This window comes from Hyperolius riggenbachi, chromosome 6 (genome assembly GCF_040937935.1).
Source record: "Hyperolius riggenbachi isolate aHypRig1 chromosome 6, aHypRig1.pri, whole genome shotgun sequence".
In the NCBI taxonomy this organism is placed as follows: Eukaryota; Metazoa; Chordata; class Amphibia; order Anura; family Hyperoliidae; genus Hyperolius; species Hyperolius riggenbachi.
The window spans coordinates 267,533,656-267,555,785 of record NC_090651.1 but is presented as its reverse complement, the minus strand read 5'-3'; the positions used below and the strand labels follow the sequence as shown (position 1 = coordinate 267,555,785).

The window sequence follows — 22,130 nt, the reverse complement described above, 5'->3', positions numbered from 1 at the left end:
ACTCTCCAAGGGGCGAAGTCAGGCTGAAGGTAGGAAGGACTAGAGAGTGAGTGACACCTGAAGGTGGATGTCACTGACTGATCTGGCGACTATCTCTTTAGTGGAGAGAGATAGCTCTCGAGGTCGGGCAAGCCAGGTCGGCAACACACGGACAGACAAAGTACAAAGACAGAAGGCTGATTCGGTATCCAAGGCAGGCAGGGTTTGGCAACGGAATATCAGATATGCGTGGTACCGAATCAGAAAGCAGAGGGATAGTCAGGAAAGCAACAGGTCATAACAAATATCAAACAATGCCTAGTCTTGGGTGTGAGGTCCGTGGTCTCTACACCCTAGAACTAGTCTGATGTATAACAGAGTGTTAACACAAGTTCCCTAGTCTTGGGTGTGAGGTCCGTGGTCTCTACACCCTGGAACTGGTCTGAAGTATAACAGAATGATAACACAAGTTCCCTAGTCTTGGGTGTGAGGTCCGTGGTCTCTACACCCTGGAACTAGTCTGAAGTATAACAGAATGATAACACAAGTTCCCTAGTCTTGGGTGTGAGGTCCATGGTCTCTACACCCTGGAACTAGTCTGAAGTATAACAGAATAATAACACAAGTAATCTGGCTCAGTGTGAATTCCCAGGTCCTCCTGGTTCAAACACACTGTTGGATCTGACTAAGGTCTGAGTGCTTCCACGTAGTGAACGCAACGGCAGACAATCTGAGAGTGGCCAGCAGTAACCATATATAGAGCAGTGCTCTCTGGCGCCACCCGAAAGTGATCAACCAATGGTTACCAGCTCTGAGGTCAGCTGACCGGCCTGGTCAGCTGATCCCCCCTTGACCATCATAAAAGTTCTGCCTTTCAGCGCGCGCGCGCGCGCGTATTCCTACACCTGTGTGAACTAACAGGCTCAGCCACACCAGCTGCACGCTGCTGCGAGCAACCCGCCACGCTGGACGCGGAACCAGCCGCCTTGCTGTCAGTACATGCGGCGGCTTTTCCGCGTTCTGCCATGTCACTAGATGCACGCTTCTGCGTGCAGACCGCCGCGTTGGACGCGGAATCAGCCGCCTTGCTGTCAGTACACGTGATGGCTTTTCCGCGTTCTCTCATAAGCAGCTACCATATACCTATACGTATTTTCTCCTACGAGATGATTTTTTATCTTCTGTTTAAATTAACTTTTCAGCACTCTGCAATTTAAAAAGTACCAAAAAGTAGGTCAAATAATACTATCAAAATTATTCTAAATTTTTTTCTTGCCTCCTGGTGGCTTAAAGGGCAATTTATTGATGAGGTGTGAAAATATCACTTAGTCCTAGTAGAAAACTTTTGAGAAAAAGTAAATTGAATAAGGACTTTTGAGTTTTAATGCACGTTAATAAAAGTTACATTTTGTTTTTCACCCTCAGGAATGCTTCATTTAGAGAAAGGCATGCCAAATAAGAATACATGCATAGTAATAAAATGTCAAATAACAACAATGCAGACATAATGATGTATAAACAGCTAACATGGCTACCATAACTTCAGCCTCCTATATTCATTGTCATAAGGGTAAAGAAAAGTGATTCCGCCCATATCAGATTCTAAAACAGATCTTAGCCTCTGCTGAAACCTCATGTACACAGCAGTGTGGCTAAAAACCCATTCAGACTCGGCCGTGCATTTCAATAATACGTAAAGACTAACTATAAAAGAAACGGAGGACACAGAGGGACAGAAGAGGCACAGGGGGACAGAAGAGGCACAGAAGGACAGAGGAGGACATGGGAGAACAGAGGTAGACACAAGAGGGACAGAAAATGACACAAGGGGGAAATAACTAGGGGGGGGATTGAGGAGTGGAGATCCACAAGACGTCCCTGCACCATGGACACACCAAGTTTAGTTTATTTTTTTTTACCCTGGTTTTTGTCCTCTAAACCTAGGTGTGTCTTATGGTCCAGACTATCTCATGGTCTGAAAAATACGGTAGTGTTTTTATTTTCTTTCTCTGTAATGCATCTAATTAAAAGAACAGCTGCCATTACAAAGCTACAAACACATATTTGAAGCTGCTGGTGCCTCTGGAGTTCTGCAAACATCCATGTGCAGGATTCTCCTGAGGATTTCAGTGTATAAACCTTCTATTCAACCACCCCTAACCTAAGCTCACAAGCAGAAACAGCTGCAGTGGGCCCAGAACTACAAGAAGACTCATTTTCACACAGTCTTGTGTACTGATAAGTGCCATGCAACGCTTCACAGTCCAGATGTAGAAATGTTTGGAAATTCCGATTTCCGATCTTAAGTTTTTACGATTTCCAAATTTCCGTTTTTTCCAATTTCCGATTTTTGAGGAGTGTTGTTGTATTAGTAATTTTTTTTATCACAGAATGCATAAATTGAAAAAAACACAACCAAAATTGTAAAAACGGAATTCGGAAAAAGCGGAAATCAGTCTAGTGATTGCTCTGAAATTAAAATTTTCCAGAAAAATTCTGCATTCTCTGATTAGTCCAATGCTTCCAAGTTCTATGATTGGGCTAAAATTACAGAGTTGCGATAAATTGTATTTCCGCGGAATTCCGATTCCTTTTTTACAAATTTCATTTTCTGTTTTTCGGAATTCGGATTTCTGATCTTAAATTCAGAAATTTCAATTCCGCTGAATTCAAATGAGCATCCTTATCCAGATGTATGGAGCAGTGGATGGTTGGTTAACAGCCACCACATCCCAACAAGGCTGCAATGTCAGCAAGGAGGTGGCAAAGTAATGTTTTGGGCTGGAATCATGGGAAGAGAGCTGTTCGGACCCTTTTGTGTCCCTGAAGGTGTGAAAATTACCTCTGAAAAGTATGTGGAGTTTCTGACTGACCACTTCCTTCCATGGTACAAGAAGAAGAACCATATTTTGTGTGATAAAATCATTTTCATGCATGACAATGTACCATGTCATGCTGCAAGGATTATCATTGCGTCATTGACTGCTATTGGCATAAAAGTGGCACACATCCTCCCCTGACCTCAATCCTATTGAGAACCTTTGGAGCAACCTCAAGCAAATGATCTATGAAGGCTCGTTAAAAATGGATGCTTATTTTTTTTTAAGCGCCTGCGATTTTTCAAAATCGCCCTGGAAGCGCTTACACCATGCTATCCTATGCGCTAGTTCAGATTAGGGTGATCCTTCCACTTTCCGCTCAGAGAAGCGCTGCATGGACCACAATGGAAGGTATAGGAAAACCGCAAAACGCTCACAAAATCGCTTTGTGCAGCGATTGCGTTTGCATTTTTAAGAATAAATACATTGTATTTATTATTTTCTGGATCAAAGAGTTTACTGACGTCAGGAAGTGAAAAACCGGAATCGCTCTGCAAAAAACGCCTACAAAAACGCTTACCAAAACTGTCCAATGAACAGAAATCGCTGGGAAGGAAAAAAAATCGCTTAAAAAAAGTCCAATGCGAACGCTAACGCGATCGGAATGAAATGTGAACGAGACCTGAGGGTGGGAGGCAGTTTACATCCACACAGGAGCTCTAGAAGGCTGATTACCTGTTATGATGTTTTGATTGAAATAGCTTTTGATTTCAGTAAATATGATCGCCTAATGTTGCAAGCTCATATAATGACCATTTTAGTTCTTTACAACCCATGACATTTTTTGAAACTGTATGGTGCGTAATAATTTGGAACAGTGCATTTTAAATATTTTATTTTTTTTAAAGACATACCGTTATCATTAGTAGGTTTATTCAATAACATTTAAATCATAGTGGGTAACAATTATAATTTAGTGGGTCCTAAGCTCTAAGGCCTAGGACCCACTACACAGTGCAAAGCGCTATAGCAACGGCTAGTGATTTGTAGTAATGCTTTGCAAGTGGTTTGGGAGCGATTTCCCTACTCCTATACATTAGATGGGAAACTCTCCCAAAATGCTGCATGTCCTGCGATTGCGATTTGCCGAATCGCAGTCACTCCAGTCTCATCCATTTACTTTAGCAAAGCATTTAGGGAAATCGCTAGCAATTTAAAGTGATCCCTAAATGCTCTAAAAAACACTAACGAGTTCCCACCCTAAGGGTTGATTACTCAAAAATAATGCTGAATGCCACTTGCATCAACTATTTAGGAAAATCAGAGAAAAGTATAATTTGCATAGTAATTTGGAATGTGGTGTATAGGGTTATCCAGTTGAATTGTGTTTGTACTTCTTGATTTACCACAGTCAAAAGAGATCAGAAATAAGCTCCTCGCTGTATAGAATGCTCTGTTTATTGGTAAGCAAAATCTTGATATAAGTAATTTTTTTTCAGTTGTATGGCTTTTGTTTTTATTTTACCTCTAATATCTGATCTCTGCAGCTTATTATATTGCTGATTTGGAGAATGTTTAATGTAGGCAATATTCAAATAACCCCCACAAATTATGGACCTCCCCTTATTAGACAGCAGTGACAGCTGAAACACTTTTTGCACATAAAAACATCATGCACTGCTATAGTTAATATACATTGTTTGCCGTTTGTGGTAAACATGTTCATGTTGCTTTTTCACAATGTTGGACATTGCTACTGCAGCAATCCGTATTAAAGGGTTTTATCTCATGTGCCAAATTAAACCTGCTGCTTTCTAATTCCAGCAGGCCCATAACACAGAGAGATGCAGACTGAACCCAGAGATTACTTGGTGGGTGGGGGAATCAATATTTCTCCAGATTATATTCACTTGCGTGGGCTTTTGTTAAAGGACCACAACCGTGAAAAAAATAGCAAAATGAAATATACATGTGTACACGTACTTATCAGAAGTAGGTGTCTCCCACAGTACAATGCGCTATAAATTACTTTTTCCTATGTTGCTGACACTTACAGTAGGTAGTGAAAGTCTGATCGCTCTCATTGGTTTTGGACTAGTCCATCTCCTCATGAGGGATTCTCAGTATTTCTTTTTTTTCTTTATTTTTTTGTGTCTTGGAATTCATTATACATTTTATTTATCATGTTACTTTTATCACTGTCATTGCCAATTCTGTATATTGTATCAATTTTTTATTTTGTCACCAATTATGTATTTTGTATATTGGTGTACACTTTTGTCTGTATTATTATGTACCCCATGTTAATTTCTTACTTTATACAGCGCCACGGAATATGTTGGTGCTGTATAAATCAATAATAATAATAATCAGACTTGTATTGGAGAAGTACTTGGGAAACTGTTTGATATCAACTTAAGTAGCTGGATGCAATGCCAATTAGCAGCAGTTAAAGCAATTACAATTCTGAGATACATTAACCATTTATGCCGCGCAGACATGAGCTTGATGAGCTATAGCTGCAGGGACACGCTAGTCACGTCCCTGCAGTTTGGGGTGCTTTGTGGGCGATTGTGCGGGCAAATGCCTACAATCACGATGTTGCTAGTTCCAGGGGGGATTGGCTGCAGGGGACAAAAGTCTCCTGTGCCAATCCATACATGTCCACCGACAGGGCCGGCCCTAGACTTTTTGCCGCCTGAGGCAAATTTTTTAAAAAAAATTGCCACCGCCGCCCCTCCCCCCCCTCGGGGGGGGCCGCTCTGGGGGGCCGCCGAGCTGGAGGGGTAGCTGGCAGGACGGGGGTATTGGGCCAGCGGCGGGGAGGGGGGTCGGACCCCCCCCTCCCTCGCCTGGGTCCCCCGTCCTCCGCTCCCCTCCAGCCTAAATAGACGCAGCCGTATATGTAAGAGGCAGCGTTGCAGGAAGTGATGTCAGTGGAGCGCACGCTGGAGCGAGGAGGAGGTGAGTGTCTCCCCGCCCGTGCCTCTTACATATACGGCTGCATCTATTTAGGCTGGAGGGGAGCGGAGGACGGGGGACCCAGGCGAGGGAGGGGGGGGTCTGACCCCCCTCCCCGCCGCTGGCCCAATACCCCCGTCCTGCCAGCTACCCCTCCAGCTCGGCGGGCCGGCTCCCCGCACCCACGGACGGGCGGGTGCCGCCCCTGGAAATTTGCCGCCTGAGGCAAAAGTTTCACCCCGCCTCATGAGCGGGCCGGCCCTGTCCACCGAGAATAAACACTGTTTTTGTTATAAAACAGTGTTTATTCTTAAACAGAGCCACTGCGCTTCCTGCTGCCAATTTCCGCTGCTTTCCGCCGATCAATAGATTTATGACTGTAAACACAGTTCCCATTCATTAATCTCCCCGCAGGCCACTGTGATCGCTACTTGCGTCACTTTCCTAGTTACAATGTAGCAACACATTGTCTCCTATGTAGCGTACGCATTGTATGCTAATAGGATTTGCTCAGCGGGGACATATTGTGGCCAAATAGTAAAGTTATACCTACTGACCTTAGGGAATAAAAAAAAATGTATATATATGCCAAGAGATGGATGTTAAACTGAAAAAATGCACCTTTATTTCCAAATAAAATATTGTCACCATACATTATACTAGGGTTATAATTTTAACGTTGCAATAACCGGGATAAATGGGCAAATAAAATGTGTGGATTTTAATTACGATAGCATGTGGTATTTTAAAACTATAATTGCAGAGAACTGAGAAATAATGATTTTTTTCAATTTTTTTCTTAATTATTCCCATTAAAATGCATTTAGAATAAAATTATTCTTAACATAATGTACCACCCAAAGAAAGCCGAATTGTTGGTGGAAAAAACAAGGTATGGATCATTTCATTGTGATAAGTAGTGATAAAGTTATTGGGAAATAAAAGGAAGGAGCTCTGGAATGAGAAAATTCCTCTCGTCCATAAGGTGAAAAATAACTGCGGGCTAAAATGGTTAAACAAGTAGTGATGAGCAGGAATTTTGTATTTGTGTGATTACAACAAGAAATTTGAAATTAAGACATAAAGTTGTAATTTCCGGAAAATTTGTAATTAATTAAATTGTAATTTTGTGTTGTAATTTTACATAGCATAATTACTCTCATTCCCACCCCCCCGTCCCCCCCGTCCCTAACAAACAGTGTAGCCAGCATAATGCCCTTCCATATATGTGTGGCCAGTATAACAACCTTCCCCACCCCTAGCTAGTGTAGCCAGTTTAAACACCCCTCATCCATTCCTGAAGTGTGGCAAGTATAACACCTCTTATCCCTCACAGTTAGTATGGAAAGCATAACACCCCATCCAACAATAGCAAGTACGATCAGTATAGCAGCCTCCCCATAGCCGTAGCCAGTGTCACCAGTGTGACACCTCAAACCCCTACAAGTGACCCCCAAAACCCCCTCTCCATATGCAGGGAGAAGAATATTTAATCTGCTTTCAATTCCAGGTCAGGTCTGCTGTTCACCCGTCTCCGCAGCAGTATTTACCACTGTCTCTGTCCTTGTCGGAGAGTGTTTAGAGCGTCTTAAGGTGGCCACACACGATACAATAAAATGATCTGATTTTACAGCAATTCGATAAAAATGATCAGATAAAAATCGAAAGCTTTTTTTTCATTTGACAGAAAAATCCGATCGGATTTCCCGTTTTTTTTTTATTTTTATCTATCCGGAATGCCAGATATTTTTCTTCAATTTCTCTAAAGATTGTATGGTGTGTGTTAGATTGTCAATTTATTAATATACACACCCAAGCAATTTTCTCAGTGTTTCCAATCATTTTTATCATAATTGGGGAAAAATGTAACATAGGTGCGTGGTACATTGGTCATATTTTTGGAATGTTACAATCCGTCAGAAAAATTGATTGCAATTCTTAAATTGAACAGATATTTAAAAAATTGTATGGTGTGTGGCCACCTTAACACAGGAAGTGATGGCAGTTCTCCTGGACGGGCATATAGATAGCAATAAATCCTTTAAAATACATTATAAACAATTTCCACATTATCCAAATATGGGCTTTAAATGTATTGTATTAATCTTTGTACTGAATGATTTAAAGAGGAATTGTAGTGAAAATAACATAATAAATAAAATTGCTTATTCTATACAATATTCACTTAAAATGATTCAGTGTTTGCCCATTGTAAGATCTTTCCTCTCCCTGATTTACATTCTGATATGTATCACTGTTGGTGACATCTTTAGTTCTGCCAGATTATTTCTACAGAATGTTCATTATTGACAGTTCTACGCACAGAAGGAAAGCCATTATTTCCCACAATGCAACACGATTCACAGACAGCAAACTGTCAGGACCATGGCCATGGCATCACACTGTGGGAGGGGTTTCACCACAATGGGCCTGATGCTATTCCAGGTGATAAGTAGCTTGCAGATGCGAGCTACTTATCACCTTGCCATCGCACAAGGATTACCGGCAAATCTTATTGCCAGTTTCACTCGTGCGATGGCCGATCGTTAGGGAGCATTACTCAGGCGAAAGCCTGAGCGATGCTCTCTATTACCGGGCGGTGGGGATCGAGGTTTACCCTGTGGTGCTGTCCATCAGCACCACGGCCTCGCTCCCCACACATGCGCACAACCCGCCGAACATCCGCCGCCATCTTCCGCCGCTGCATCTGGGGGTCTCCTTTAATAAGGAGACCCCCAGAGCTCCCCACTGGCCGCCGCTCGTCTCCGCAACCCCCCACAAAGCTAAATGCTTAAATTCCTTACCGCCGCATCTCGCCGCAAGTCCCCGCTGTGTAATTACAGTGTACGAGTTACTGTAATTACACTCACTAATAACAGAGTCCCGGCAAAGCATCTTTGAATCAGCCGCCGGGGCTCCCCATTGGTTCACAGGCATCAAAGATGCTTTGCCGGGACTCTGTTATTAGTGACTGTAATTACAGTAACTCGTACACTGTAATTAAACAGCGGGGACTTGCGGCGAGATGCAGCGGCCGACGGGTGTAAAGCGGCGGTTAGGAATTTAAGCATTTAGCTTTGTGGGGGGTTGCGGAGACGAGTGGCGGCCGGCAGGGAGCTCTGGGGGTCTCCTTATTAAAGGAGACCCCCAGATGCAGCGGCGATGTCATGCGTTAGCATGTTTAGACCTGCTTTTTGCAGGTCTAAGCTAACGGTCATGTCTGCCGGGAAGCATCGCTTTCCAGAGGCATGCAAAGTGTAATAGGTTAGGGTGTAAGGAACTTGCTGGGCGATAATATCACCCAAGCGAGTTCTTTTAGCACCCTGTCTAGGGCTAAATGCAATTGGATCAGGCGACTTTATAGTCGCCTGATTATCGGACTCACCAGCGTTTAACACTGACGAGTCTGATAATTGCATCAGGCCCAAAGTCAGCAATACAGATTCCCCTAATGATCTATTTAAGAAAAGGTAAAGATTTCTCGTGGGATAGGGGGTATCGGCTACTGATTGGAATGAAGTTCAATCCTTGGTTTAAGTCCTCTTTAAGTGAGACCTTACTAAAGACAATGGCTTCAATTCATCAAGCATTACCGCATTCGGTAATGCTGAAAACAGCTGAGTTAACGGAGGACTTAAGAAAATGTTAATTCATCAAAGCTGTTACCGAATGAGAAGCTGAAATGACAGAGCAATGAGATAAATTACCGACTTGTGCTCAACACATGTCAGCAAATGTCAGTAAATGTTAATTCATCAAGGTTACCACATTCGCTAGCACATTCGGTGTTTATCTCCAGCTCTCCCCTCTCCTTACAGGCTTCGAAAGCCTTCTGTGTGAATGTTTTCATGATTAGCAGGAGCAGGCAGCCAATAGAAACAGCCCCTGTTCTCCTGCAAGTGCTGCTGATAGGTCACACAGGCTTCTCCACACAAAGCTTTCAGACCCCCCAGGCAGTGAGCAGAGAGAACGGGACAAAAGATATCCCCAGATTCCCTTCGGTCGTTTAACCCTTTGAGTCTCTGTTTGAATATGCAAAGATGCAAGTGGTGAAATCACCAAGCATGGCATTTGTAATGTCTCCAGGAAGTTTATCTACGTTGTGGCAAATAAGTAAAATGTTAAGAAACACTGATGGACAGATTCAGAGCAGCAGAGGCAGTATAAGTAACAGTAAATATAACACGTTTACATGTAAAGGGATGTCTGGATGCCTTCTATTGTTATCAGCTTGTAACAACACAGAGACATTCCAAGCTGCTCTGCACCACTCTGCTGTTATCTAACAACCTTTGATGAACTGAAGCCGTAGTACTTCGGTAACTTAACGAACCTCTACCACACATGTGAAAATATTGATGAATCAGCACAGTGAAGTGTAAAATACCGAATGCGGTATTTCAAGGACTGGGATTTTGTTATCGAACACCCTTTGATGAATTGAAGCCAATGCCCTACTTCTCCCTAAAGCTAGAATTATCTTTATAAGAGGAAAAAGTAATAATATGTTTAGTGCTTTACCTCAATGGCTACAACATTAAAAGGACAGCTTTTATTAGTTGATTACATTGCCATGCCGTATATCAAAGCAACAGGAATTGTTGAACGTGAAGCCAAAAGTGAGATTAACCCTTCACTGCCTATGAGCTTCTGGTTGCCTGTCCACTGATTAAATCATCTGGCGGTAATTCTGCCTGACATTGAGACAGATTAGAGAGTGACCTCCTTCCGTAGGGGATTGGAGTCTCAGTGACTCGGTTACACATTTCCTCTCCAGCACATCCATCAGCCATGCATGGGGTCTCCGGCCCTCGCTGCTCCTAAATGATTTTTGCTGCTGTCCCTGTAACAGACACCTTTTCAGGATTGCCAGCTTGTTAAGACCCACAGGGACATCAGAATGAGGTAGGAATGTTTTAGTTAAGTACTTGTTTTCTGTGTTCTTTAAAAATTTGGTGATGTTCAAAACTTCACATCGGACTCTGTACTGAACCATAACGATTAACTCTCGTTGATTTAAACCTTTACAACTGAAAGTGGCAGCTTGTAAAAATACCTTTCATTCAAAAATGAAGTTCTATATACATTTTATTTCTAAACTATATTGAGAAGTTCTGTCAATGTCAACAAATTATGTATACAAATAGCACAGCTGAAATGTATGTGTGTGTGTATGTATGTATGTGTGTGTATGTATGTATGTGTATGTGTGTGTGTGTGTGTGTGTGTGTGTGTGTGTGTGTGTGTGTGTGTGTGTGTGTGGTGTGTGTGGTTGGTGTGTGGTGTGTGTGTGGTGTGTCTGTGTGTTTGGGATTGTGTGTGTGTGTGAGGTGTGTCTGTGTGTTTGGGATTGTGTGTGTGTGTGTGTGTGTGCGTGCGTGTGTGTGTGTGTGGTTGGTGTGTGGTGTGTGTGTGTGGTGTGTCGGTGTGTCTGTGTGTGTGTGTGTGTGTGTGTGTGTGTGTGTGTGTGTGTGTGTGTGTGTGTGTGTGGTTGGTGTGTGGTGTGTGTGTGTGGTTGGTGTGTGGTGTGTGTGTGTGGTTGGTGTGTGGTGTGTGTGTGGTTGGTGTGGTGTGTGTGTGTGAGTGTGTGTGTGTGTGTGGTGTGTGTGTGTGTGTGTGGTGTGTGTGTGTGTGTGTGTGGTGTGTGTGTGTGTGTGGTGTGTGTGTGTGTGTGTGGTGTGTGTGTGTGTGTGTGTGTGTGTGTGTGTGTGTGTGTGTGTGTGTGTGTGTGTGTGTGTGTGTGTGTGTGTGTGTGTGTGTGTGTGTGTGTGTGTGTGTGTGTGTGTGTGTGTGTGTGTGTGTGTGATTTTAGAAATTTTAGTGAATGACAAACTGTGCACCCACAATCTGGAAGCCATTTTGTAGTGGAGAATAATAACACAGTCACAAAAGTACAAGTGACATACAGATGTGAATTGTCCATTGACATTTGATGTGGATTGATTGGATTGACTTTTTTTTCAGAATCTTGTATTAAAACAACACATTCTTTTTTTCTCATTTGTCTACTAATTTATGTATAAATGAAATACTAAATGGCAGGGGCATAGATACAAATCATGGGCTCCCAGAAAACTTTAGGCCCCTTTACGGCCAAAGGGCCCAGCTGCCAGGGGTCATATAACAGGTGTGGTCACAATTACTCCCCCCCACACACACATAACCTTATAGCCACCAAGACAGTCTATCAAGAGTGACCACAATGGCACACCCCTATAGCAATAGCCATGCCACCTCCCTCATGCAGAATGGTGCAGGGGATCAGGTGTCATTATAGCTAGCTGTCCTGGGAGCCCTTGTGTGATGTCAGAGGAGTGCCAAAAGGAGATTGATACAAGGAGAAGGCATCTTATGAGAGGCTAGAGAAAAAGGACTGCACTGCATATCAAGAAAGGTAGCTATAGCAACACCAGCTTCCCTGCATCGCTCAGCATCCATATAATTTGAAGCTACCTGGCGAGCTCTAGGGGAGGAAGAGCTGTATTGGAGAAAAGGTGAGAAGTTGGGCCTCCCCTTCACCCACCCATGAGACACACTGTATCTGCTTGCTAGCTGCTTTCACATAGTGGATCCTATAGACATTCTATGGATGTTATACGTCCAATCATGTACATGAGGATCTCTTTCTTGTTGGAACTCCAATGCACCTGACTGGATGTTGTGCCATACACCTGGACTAAATCTCCTAGTGTAACAACCACTCTGGAACTGATGTTTAAGAAAGGGACAAAGTCATTTTGTATACAACAGAGAAAGCAACTATAAAGATCAGTTGGTTGGGTTTAAGCCGATGAATGACTCAAATATAGGCAAAGAAGGCAAATACATTGAGCACTGCTTTTTTTAGCAGGAGGGCTTTTCAGTCCCTTTCATGATGTCCATACATGGTACAATTTTTTTTCAATTAGATAATTTCATTCAATTATTCTGTTAGATCAAATATAAAGATTTTTTCCAATATGTCTGATCAGATCTTTATTTAAAAAAAACTGAATAATCATTCATTTTTCTTGATAAATAAAACAAACAAATTCTTTTAGACTTTAATTTGATTCAACAGTTTTGGTGAATTGAAAGGGAAAATCTAACATTTTTATTGTACTATGTGTGGGCACCATTAGTCCCCTATACTTTCCTAGTGGTTTTGGGCCACCATGAGCTGCTTGGGTATTCAAAGGAAAAAAGTTATCCTGAGTAGGTCTCTGGGAATCTGTTCCAGTTTTAGTCCTGTTTTCTTTGTCCATGCTAAAATGAAACAGCTTCTCTGTGTGTAGAAATGAATATACGAAAACATACCAACCCTCTTTACCCGGCATTTGGCTTCCATGTGAATTATGTTCATTTTGGTTTTCAGAGAAGGGGGACCTTTCCTGAAGCCGAAATTAAAACTCTGTGACTAATCAAGCAAACCTGAAGCGAAAATAAAGTTATGAGATAATGCCTTGTATGTGTAGGACAGCTCAGAAATAAAAGTAGCAAAGAAAAGAGCATCATGTTGTAAGTACAGAAAGAGTAAAAAAAAAAAAACAGCTTCTCTGAGGTACTAGACCCACTGGGTTGAATACAGTCCTGTTTTTTGAAGCACTTCAGTCAAGAAACAGTGAGAGACAGCTTGAGATGAGGGTTTACTGCAGGAAAGTTCAAAGGTTATTGTTTCTGCTTTGATTTATAGCTTAAAAGACAGGCTGTGGTGTTAAAACAGCAATTGTTACAGTATGATGCAATGTTATAAAAAAAAAAGCTATATCAAAAATATGAACTTTTCTTTGCTACTAATGTTCTTTCCATTATCCGTACTACACATACAATTCATTATATCATACTTTTTTTTGCTTTAAATTATATTATGTAAACTCATTTTGTTCTAAAGTTTGCTGTTGGCATATTATTCACATGCTAAGTATAGTTGTTGCAACCCTGTTGTGTGTAAAGCCCACCCAAAAATGTTTTTGCAAAGAAATAATGATTGGTATAAACCTATTGAAAAAAAAAAATGTGTGGTGCAAAACATCTGTTGCCATGGTTTGCAGGCCAACACTTGTTCAGCTCATCTTGTTTATAGTTGGCTTTATTTCTGCTCCCATTTCCATTCTGATCTCTTCATTAGCGAGCATATAATGATTCAGGGCCAGCCGAATCGCTTTTGGATCTGAATATTCATGAAACAATGACTGTGTCTGATATCAGGAGGCAAACCGTACAGCGCCCTTCCAGTGGATACATTAACATAAGATATGGCAGGATAATATTTATATCGTAATATTGAAATCTAGGATTTATGGTTAAAATATTGTGTTTCATAACAAACCCTGTTTTGAAAACTTTTGTATTTTACTAAAAGGAAAGAAAAGGAGTATAAAAAAAAATCTTCCCTTCTGTTTTGCTAAGGCTACAGAGAGGATGTTGTTGTATGTACAGTACATAGCGTCACAGTACAGCAGTAAAGGAAGGCACACAGACAATATTTTTAACGCTTTCCAATACAATGTTTGGATTACCAACATACCCCCCAGCACTTACTTTTTTCCTGTGTGCAGTGGGGATGTGGGTGAACTAGGAAGTGCTGCAGCACTGGGGACCCTGAGGGTCTCTACCTCCTCCCACTATAGCAAGGATGCAATCTGGCATTAGGGGAAGGGGGTGTGGCAGATGGCAGCTTCCACACTGTAGCTCTGGCCCCTTTGCATGTGTACCTAGTTATTATGTAATTATGCAGCACTGCATGGTCCTGGAGGGGATCAAAGTGTCAGACTTGTGCAACACTTTGATCCACATTGGGTGACCCTCTGTTGGACTATATCCAGCAACGACGTCCCTAGTGACGCGCCCAAATGTGCTCATGTAATATTTAAATTAGGAGTCGCAGAAGGTGGGGCTGGTGGAAATTAAAGTGTTTGACCCAGTCCAAAATGTTCATCTGAAGTGGCTGACATTTTCCCGGATTTAATCCGGCAACAGAGCTCCCCCGCTCCAGCCATTTTTCCTTGTTGGACTATTTTGGACATTAGACTTATGCTGGAAAAGGCCAACATAGGATTGGAAAAGGTTAATAAGCTAGATGTAAATGTAAACATTGAATCCAATGAAAATCTATTGAAGCTATAGCATTTGTACATTTGATAGGATTATGAAAATTTTGATTGAACCTTGATTGGAGGCCTGTTCTTTGCCTGACTGATGTTGGCTGGAACTTGGGGGACCACTGGTGGGGACAGTATGCAAGCAAGATTTTTCAAAGCTTTGTACTACATCAAGCAGTACAACGCTAGCAGCTGCAGCTGTGCAAATTATATTGGACAAGATTTCTGTTCAAAGCGGACCTACAGTGAATATCACATTCATTGGGTCCTCTTCTTCTTCTATAAAGATATAGTCACCTGCCGTGACGTCTTTTCTTAAATCACCCCCCCCCCCCCCCGGGGCTACTTGTGTGCTGACTTCCGGTGGGGAGCCCCACCCCCCTATGCAAAACCCCCAAACTCCATTTTGTTTTCTCTGTCTCGAGTACAGACATCCCTGGAAGCAGACACATAGCCTTGGGGGTGATTTAAAAAAAGAAGACATGGCAGGTGATTATAACTTGATAGAAGAAGAGAACCCAGTAAATCTGTGATATTCAATGGAGGTCCACTCTAATATCTACTGCTTCAAGGTGTTACATCACAAATTGTATGGTGGATATCTAGAACGGCTGCAACATATGTGAAGAAGAGTGTCTTTTCAGGAGAATGGGGGTGGGGGGTGATGTGCCTACTTTACCACACACTGCTCAGCGCCAAAAGTGAGCAAAGGAAGTGCTTAAAGCAAACCTGAAACGAAACTAAATGTATAAGATAATGAATTGTATGTGTAGTACAGCTAAGAAATAAAACATTAGTAGCAAAGAAAAGAATCTCATATTGTTTTCCAGTACAGGAAGAGTTAAATTATTTAACCCAAACTTGCTCCTATTGGCATCCTATTGACGCTGCTTTCTTATGATAGATAAGAGAATGTCAAGCTCTGTTGGTCATTCTGCATTACATTATGTAATCTAATAACAAATCTGTCAAGGTGGACAAATGCCCCCTCCTGTCACTGTAAAATGCAAACACGAATGTTAAGATCCAAAGTGATCTATCATCTGCTTGAGATGGATGAATCCAATGTTTTCCTTTATAAACATAAACTTTGGCAATCTTAAATTGTTAAAGCTGCTGTTTTGAAGTTAGAACAAAACAACAAATTGGATTAAAGTGTACCCGAGGCAATATGCGACATGATGAGATAAACATTTGTATGTATAGTTCAAAACATATTAATAACCAGGCTGTTTTATTTGCTTTATTTTGCTGCCTTAAAAAGCTATTTTTTAGGTTTGGAATTTACAGCTTCTGTCTTGTCGGTACCTTGTAGGGAATTTAGTAAACCTCACTGATAAGCACATTACAGCCATAAAAGTTTTCCTGGCAGAATAGAGCTTTTGAGAGCAGAGGGAGATAGAAAAGGTCAATAGTTCAAGTATTTTACCTCTGGGACACTTAATAGGCAAGTAGAGAATAGAGTAATGCACAGGACAGGGCCAGACTCACCGGAATGCAACTCACCAATGAAGATCAGTAGTATATGTAATCAAGTAGAAAGCGGCAGTGCACTGCTGCTTTCTACTTGATTATGAATACTGGGACACTTAATAGGCTGCTACTTGTAATAAACTATATGTTGCTATCGGCAACAACACAACACACCTTTATTCCGGCACCAGCAACTCATTAGTAAGAGCTGCAAACATGACTCTCATCACAGCAAACAGCATAGGAGATAGAACTTCTTTAGTTGTCTTCCAAGTTTCAAAGTGTTTATTCAGTAAACAGATATACCGATACAGTCCGTTACATCTTAACCATTTACCGACATCCTATCGTATTAAAACGTCATGCTTACCGCTATTAACGGCAACATGACGTTTTAATACGTCGCGCATTCCCGCCGCTGCTACCGCCGTGTGCGCGCCGCTACCGCCGCCATTACCGTCGGGATCCCGTGCTGGGTGATTGGGGAAGAAGACCGAACGGTCCTCTACCCAATTGCAGTGCCTGGAGTGAATGGACGTGACCGCAAACAGCGGCTACGTCCATTCACATAAACAGGAAATGTAACAGTTTAATAAAGTGTAAAAAAAAAAAAAAAAAGTGAACACGTCCTATGAGTGTTCACTAGCACCATCTTGTGGCCAAAAAGTATGTTACACCTACAAAATACATACATTTTCAAGTATATACACATCATTAATAAAATTACACTTCCAACCCTCCCCCCCCAAAAAAAACACTTGTAAAAAAAAAAAATCAGCTTAAAATAAATAAATAAATAGTTGCCTTAGGGACTCAGCTTTTTTTATTCTATATTTTATGGGGGAAAATTAATTTTAATTTATTACATAGGGGCTTGTAATTATGGCCAGAACAAACAGAAAAATAACCACTTATATTTCAAAATAATATACTGTCGCCATACATTGTGATAGGGACATAATTTAAACGGTTTAATTATCGGGACCACTGGGCAAATAAAACGTGTTTGTTTTATCCACAGGAGAATGTTTAATTTTAAAACTATAATGGCTGAACACTGAGAAATAATGATTTTTTTCTTTTTTTTCTGTTTTTCTCATTAAAATGCATTTAGAATAAAAAAATTCTTAGCAAAATGTACTATCCACAGAAAGCCTAATTGGTGGCGAAAAAAACGAGGTATAGATCATTTTCTTGTGATAAGTAGTAATAAAGTTATTAGGGAATAAAAGGGAGGAGCACTGACAACTGAAAATTGCTCTGGTCCGTTAGGATAAAAACCCTCGGGGGTGAACTGGTTAACAAAGCAGATTCTTCTGTAGTAAGTCCGTTGCATTACAGCTTCTTGATTACCTTCCTGTTGAATGGTAATCAGGTTATCTTCTGTCTATACTACGTTACATCTAACTACCAAGCCCTGAGGCCTATCTAATATATACAGCATACGTTATATCAGGTTACATAAATAAAGGAAAGTAATTAGGGTTCCAGTCAGTAGATAGAGAGCGTGAAAGTAAGTGTGAGCTCAGTTGGCTCATCATAAACCTTAATACTGACCAGGAAAGAGTTAACTGTGTCATCATCTGAACCATTCCCCTAAACCTATAATTGGTTCAGATCCCTCGTATGGTAATGACACACACCTACTCAATTAATATTCCAAGTACCTCTTTACCCTACATACAAAGAATGTTCTGTTTAGTAAATATGGCCTATGTTTACCTTTAGGTCTCCTAACCGTCTGGGGCAGTTTAGGCCTGTGGCCTCCCTTCAGGGACATGTTCAGGACATATTCCTGGTAACTGCCTGCATCTTCGATTCTGTGAGAACCTCTTCTTAAAGGTATACTCTGCGAACAAGCCTTTTACCTAAAACTCAGTCCAAATAACTGAGGCCTACTTAAATTATAACAATACTGAGCAAAGTCAACAAAACCTTCAATTTATTTTTAAGTATTTAATTACAAAATAAAAATATGGGATATCTAAAAAAAAATTATTTTTAGGAGTAGGGGGATAAATACAATTGTTTATCTCATCAGTTTATTTGCACCTCAGGTTCACTTTAAGGATTTGTTCACACAATGGTTGAAGAGGCAACAGTAGTTTCAGCGCCAACTAAGCGCCAACTACCTTCTGTTTGCAGTGGACAATTCTCCTAGCAGGAGAAGGCTTAGTGAGGCACCAGATGTAGCCCTATCAATCTGCTGCTGCTCAAACAATGCATGTTATATTTCTAACAAAATTCAGAGTTGTAAACTAAGGGTCTGAGCATACTTTTTCATTGCTACATTTATGGGGGATTCATCAGGCAAGAATGGAGGAACCAAACCTAGTGATCAGATTTCATAGAAACCACAAATTTAGCCTACCCTAATTACAAGTGACTAGAAGTGAGCTCTGCAGCTTATGTTTGGCTGTTCTATACCAGCCTCTAAACAGTTAAATGTGACATCACCCGAGGGGTGGATCATGATTGTGTCATATCTGTCAATTACCTGTAGAAGATCACAGGAGCTGGCTATTGGCTCATGCGGTCATGTGACTGATAAGACACTGCACAGGTATGAATGTGGCCTTAGTCGAAAAGTATGATTCAGCGCTCACCACACCAACAACTTTAAATGTCCAGTCTGCTGCTAGCTGTCCAAAGAGTAAACAGATTTTCTCCTTTAACCAATTTAAGATAATCACAGCAGCGCCACTGGCAAACGGCTCCTCAATAGATCTCACTCCAGGTCCTATAATAGCAATAAAACATATGCACACATAGCGGGTAAACTTCCAGCACTAGTACACCCTGTGTATGAATCCACACTTTGTGCTAGGAAACCTCCACCGCATGCAGGACGGGGGTCACGCTCCCCCCCCCCCCCCCCCCTAAATCCTCTGCTCACCAAAATTATTCTTTCAAGCAGACAAAAAAGGAGGATCCGCAAGCCAGACCAGGTAGAAGTGTAAAAAGGTTGTAGTTACGATTAAGGGCAGATGGTAGGCCCGATACGCGTGAGTTGATCCTGTGATTTTATTGCCATGTCTGTGGATTTTTCTAATAAACTACAACCTTTTTACACTTCTACCTGGTCTGGCTTGCAGGTCCTCCTTTTTTGTCTGCTCATCTTCTATGGTTTGACTTGCCTGGTCCTGCACCGACTGGTATGAGGTTTGGGGGTTTAGAGCGTTTATGAACTTTTTTTGTCGCTATTCTTTCAAGCAGGCGTATCAAACATAGCCTTCAACGGCAGACTGCCACTTCCTGTTTTCGTCCTACATGTTACAACGATCAGCAGGAAGCGAGGCTGTGTGTTCCCATAACACTTTCCTCCTAGCCTGTGCACTGCTCACTGCTGCCCCCCAAGCAAGCTCAAGACACTACACGGGTAAGGAGGTGTAGTGTCTTGAGCTTGCTTGGGGGGCAGCAGTGAGCAGTGCACAGGCTAGGAGGAAAGTGTTATGGGAACACACAGCCTCGCTTCCTGCTGATCGTTGTAACACGTAGGACTAAAACAGGAAGTGGCAGTCTGCCGTTGAAGGCTATGTTTGATACGCCTGCTTGAAAGAATAATTTTGGTGAGCAGGGGATTTAGGGGGGGAACGTGACCCCCATCCTGCATGCGGTGGAGGTTTCCTAGCACAAAGTGTGGATTCATACACAGGGTGTACTAGTGCTGGAAGTTTACCCGCTATGTGTGCATATGTTTTATTGCTATTATAGGACCTGGAGTGAGATCTATTGAGGAGCCGTTTGCCAGTGGCGCTGCTGTGATTATCTTAATATGAATGTGGCCTGCCTTCTAAGGACCTTTCTTCTGTGATCTGTCCTGGCAGAATGTGTTTTGGAATCGAGGCGAGTTTGTTTATGTTCTGCCTGCCTTGATATCTGTACATAGAGCATCTTCATCTGCTCCGTGATATTCCCTACACACACACAAAATGTTTTCTCTAAAACTCAGAACTCTACTTCTTGGAAATCTCCTTTAACTAATTAAGTACCAAGGTGATTGAAATCTGCTAATGAAATCTAATGAAAGCAGCTCCTGACCGGCTCACATTATCTTTTTTTACTTTTACTCAAGCCACAGGATGCCAGCTGCTTGTGTGCAACCCATTGTCCCCCCTCCTCTCTCCATTGAACAGTACACTCTGCTCAGCTTTAACTCTTTGCAAAGCTACCAAATGTTTGCAAAGCTTCACAAATCTTTTGGCAAATTTGCAAGTGACTTTGTTTTATTATGTGCGCATGACACAAAATTAAGTGGAAGTGTGTACATTATGAACTTTTACAGTAACAGAAGTTCACAATTATGTGCAAATATGCAAATTAACCTCTACCATGACAACAATAATGCAAAATCAAGTGAAAATGTGCACAATATTAACCTTTACAAATTACAATATTAGCACAGGATTAAGTGGAAATATGCACAATATCAACCTCAATGATAACAGTAATGTACAATTATATACAAAAGTGCACAGTTACCCTTTAGGGTAACAGTCGTAATGCATAATTATGTGAAAATGTGCAACATATTAACCCTTTTTTTCATAATTAAAAACTGTGATCCACACAATGATATATCATCAATAGCCATGCTGGCTGTCTGAGTAGTGTGTGTACAGCCAAGAAACTATTCATTGCTACTGTCCCTATACTGTACATTCACCAGCCCTGTCAATCCAATGCAACTCTCCCTGTACATATATCTACCTACAGCTAGGGTGAAAACAGGAAACAGAATACCAGAAAACCCTCTCACTATACCTTTTATAAAGGGGAAGAGAATGTTCTACTCTCCTTATAACACTGGTACAAGGGGAGTAAGAGAAAACAGGGAAGGCTGTATAGGATCCAGAACGCTAGGAACGAGGCTAGTAAGAGCCTTCTCTGTAAGTATCTGCCCTTTTTTTTAAAGTTAATTACATTTACTTTAAATGTTACTAAGGGCTGTTTCCCACAAGGAATTGCAATCGCGATTCCAAGTGCCCAACTCATGCAGTTACGGCACAATCTGACAGGTGTCATGCGATGATTGCTTTCAACAAGGGCACAAACACATGAAAAATGCAGCTGTACCAATGCTAGCAGTTGCATTACAGTACTTAATACATTTCAATAGTTTAGCAGAACCGAGCATTTTGTGATCGAAAGCAATCAGAATTGGATCACAAAACACTGCTAGTGAAAAACAGCCCTGTGACTAATTGTCGTTTCCCACTTAATTCATAGTGTTCTGTTGCAACAGACAACATCATTGCATCCCAGTGTGATGTAATAATATTGCTATGGTGAGTTCACATAGGGTGCTGTGGGTCCTGTTGTAACATAGCATGCTGTGCGTTTACCGGATAACATGCACATTTACAGTGGCAGTCAAGCATATTTTCACTGTACTGTATGCTTCCCTGTATGGTCGCACTGCTCGTCTAACGTGTGGTGCACCTTTTCACATGGTATCGCAATGCGAGGTGCACAGTGTAAAAGGACTGTTAGGCCAAAAACTAAAGCTCAGCTTCCAAGAACTGTGAATTTCTTAAGAGAAAACTTTCTTAGGAAACACTTTTCATGTCATAGTCTTCTTCACTAAATACTGTAATAATAATAATTATAATAATAATAATAATAATGCTCTTATTCTGATTAAAACTACTAAGTAAAAAGAAAAGAACCCATGAGAGCACGCCTTCATATAATTATTAACCAATTAATTACATTTTGCCTGTTGATTTTTTTTTTTTAATTAACAATTTTATTGGGATTTTAGCTATACAACTGAGAACATGGGAACAAAACATCAGACACCTGCTGGGCTGTCCCG

At 41.4% G+C, this 22,130-nt stretch overlaps 1 protein-coding gene across 2 annotated transcripts in view; it reads left to right on the top strand.

The window, feature by feature from the left end:
- The first annotated feature begins 10,528 nt into the window (after nucleotides 1-10,528).
- LOC137521475 (G protein-activated inward rectifier potassium channel 4-like) overlaps nucleotides 10,529-22,130 on the top strand; it is a 117,591-nt gene continuing 105,989 nt past the window's right edge. For both annotated transcript variants that reach the window (XM_068240788.1, XM_068240789.1), the window contains exon 1: nucleotides 10,529-10,664. The gene's annotated coding sequence lies outside the window, so the exon portion shown is untranslated. The remainder of the gene's footprint in view (nucleotides 10,665-22,130) is intronic.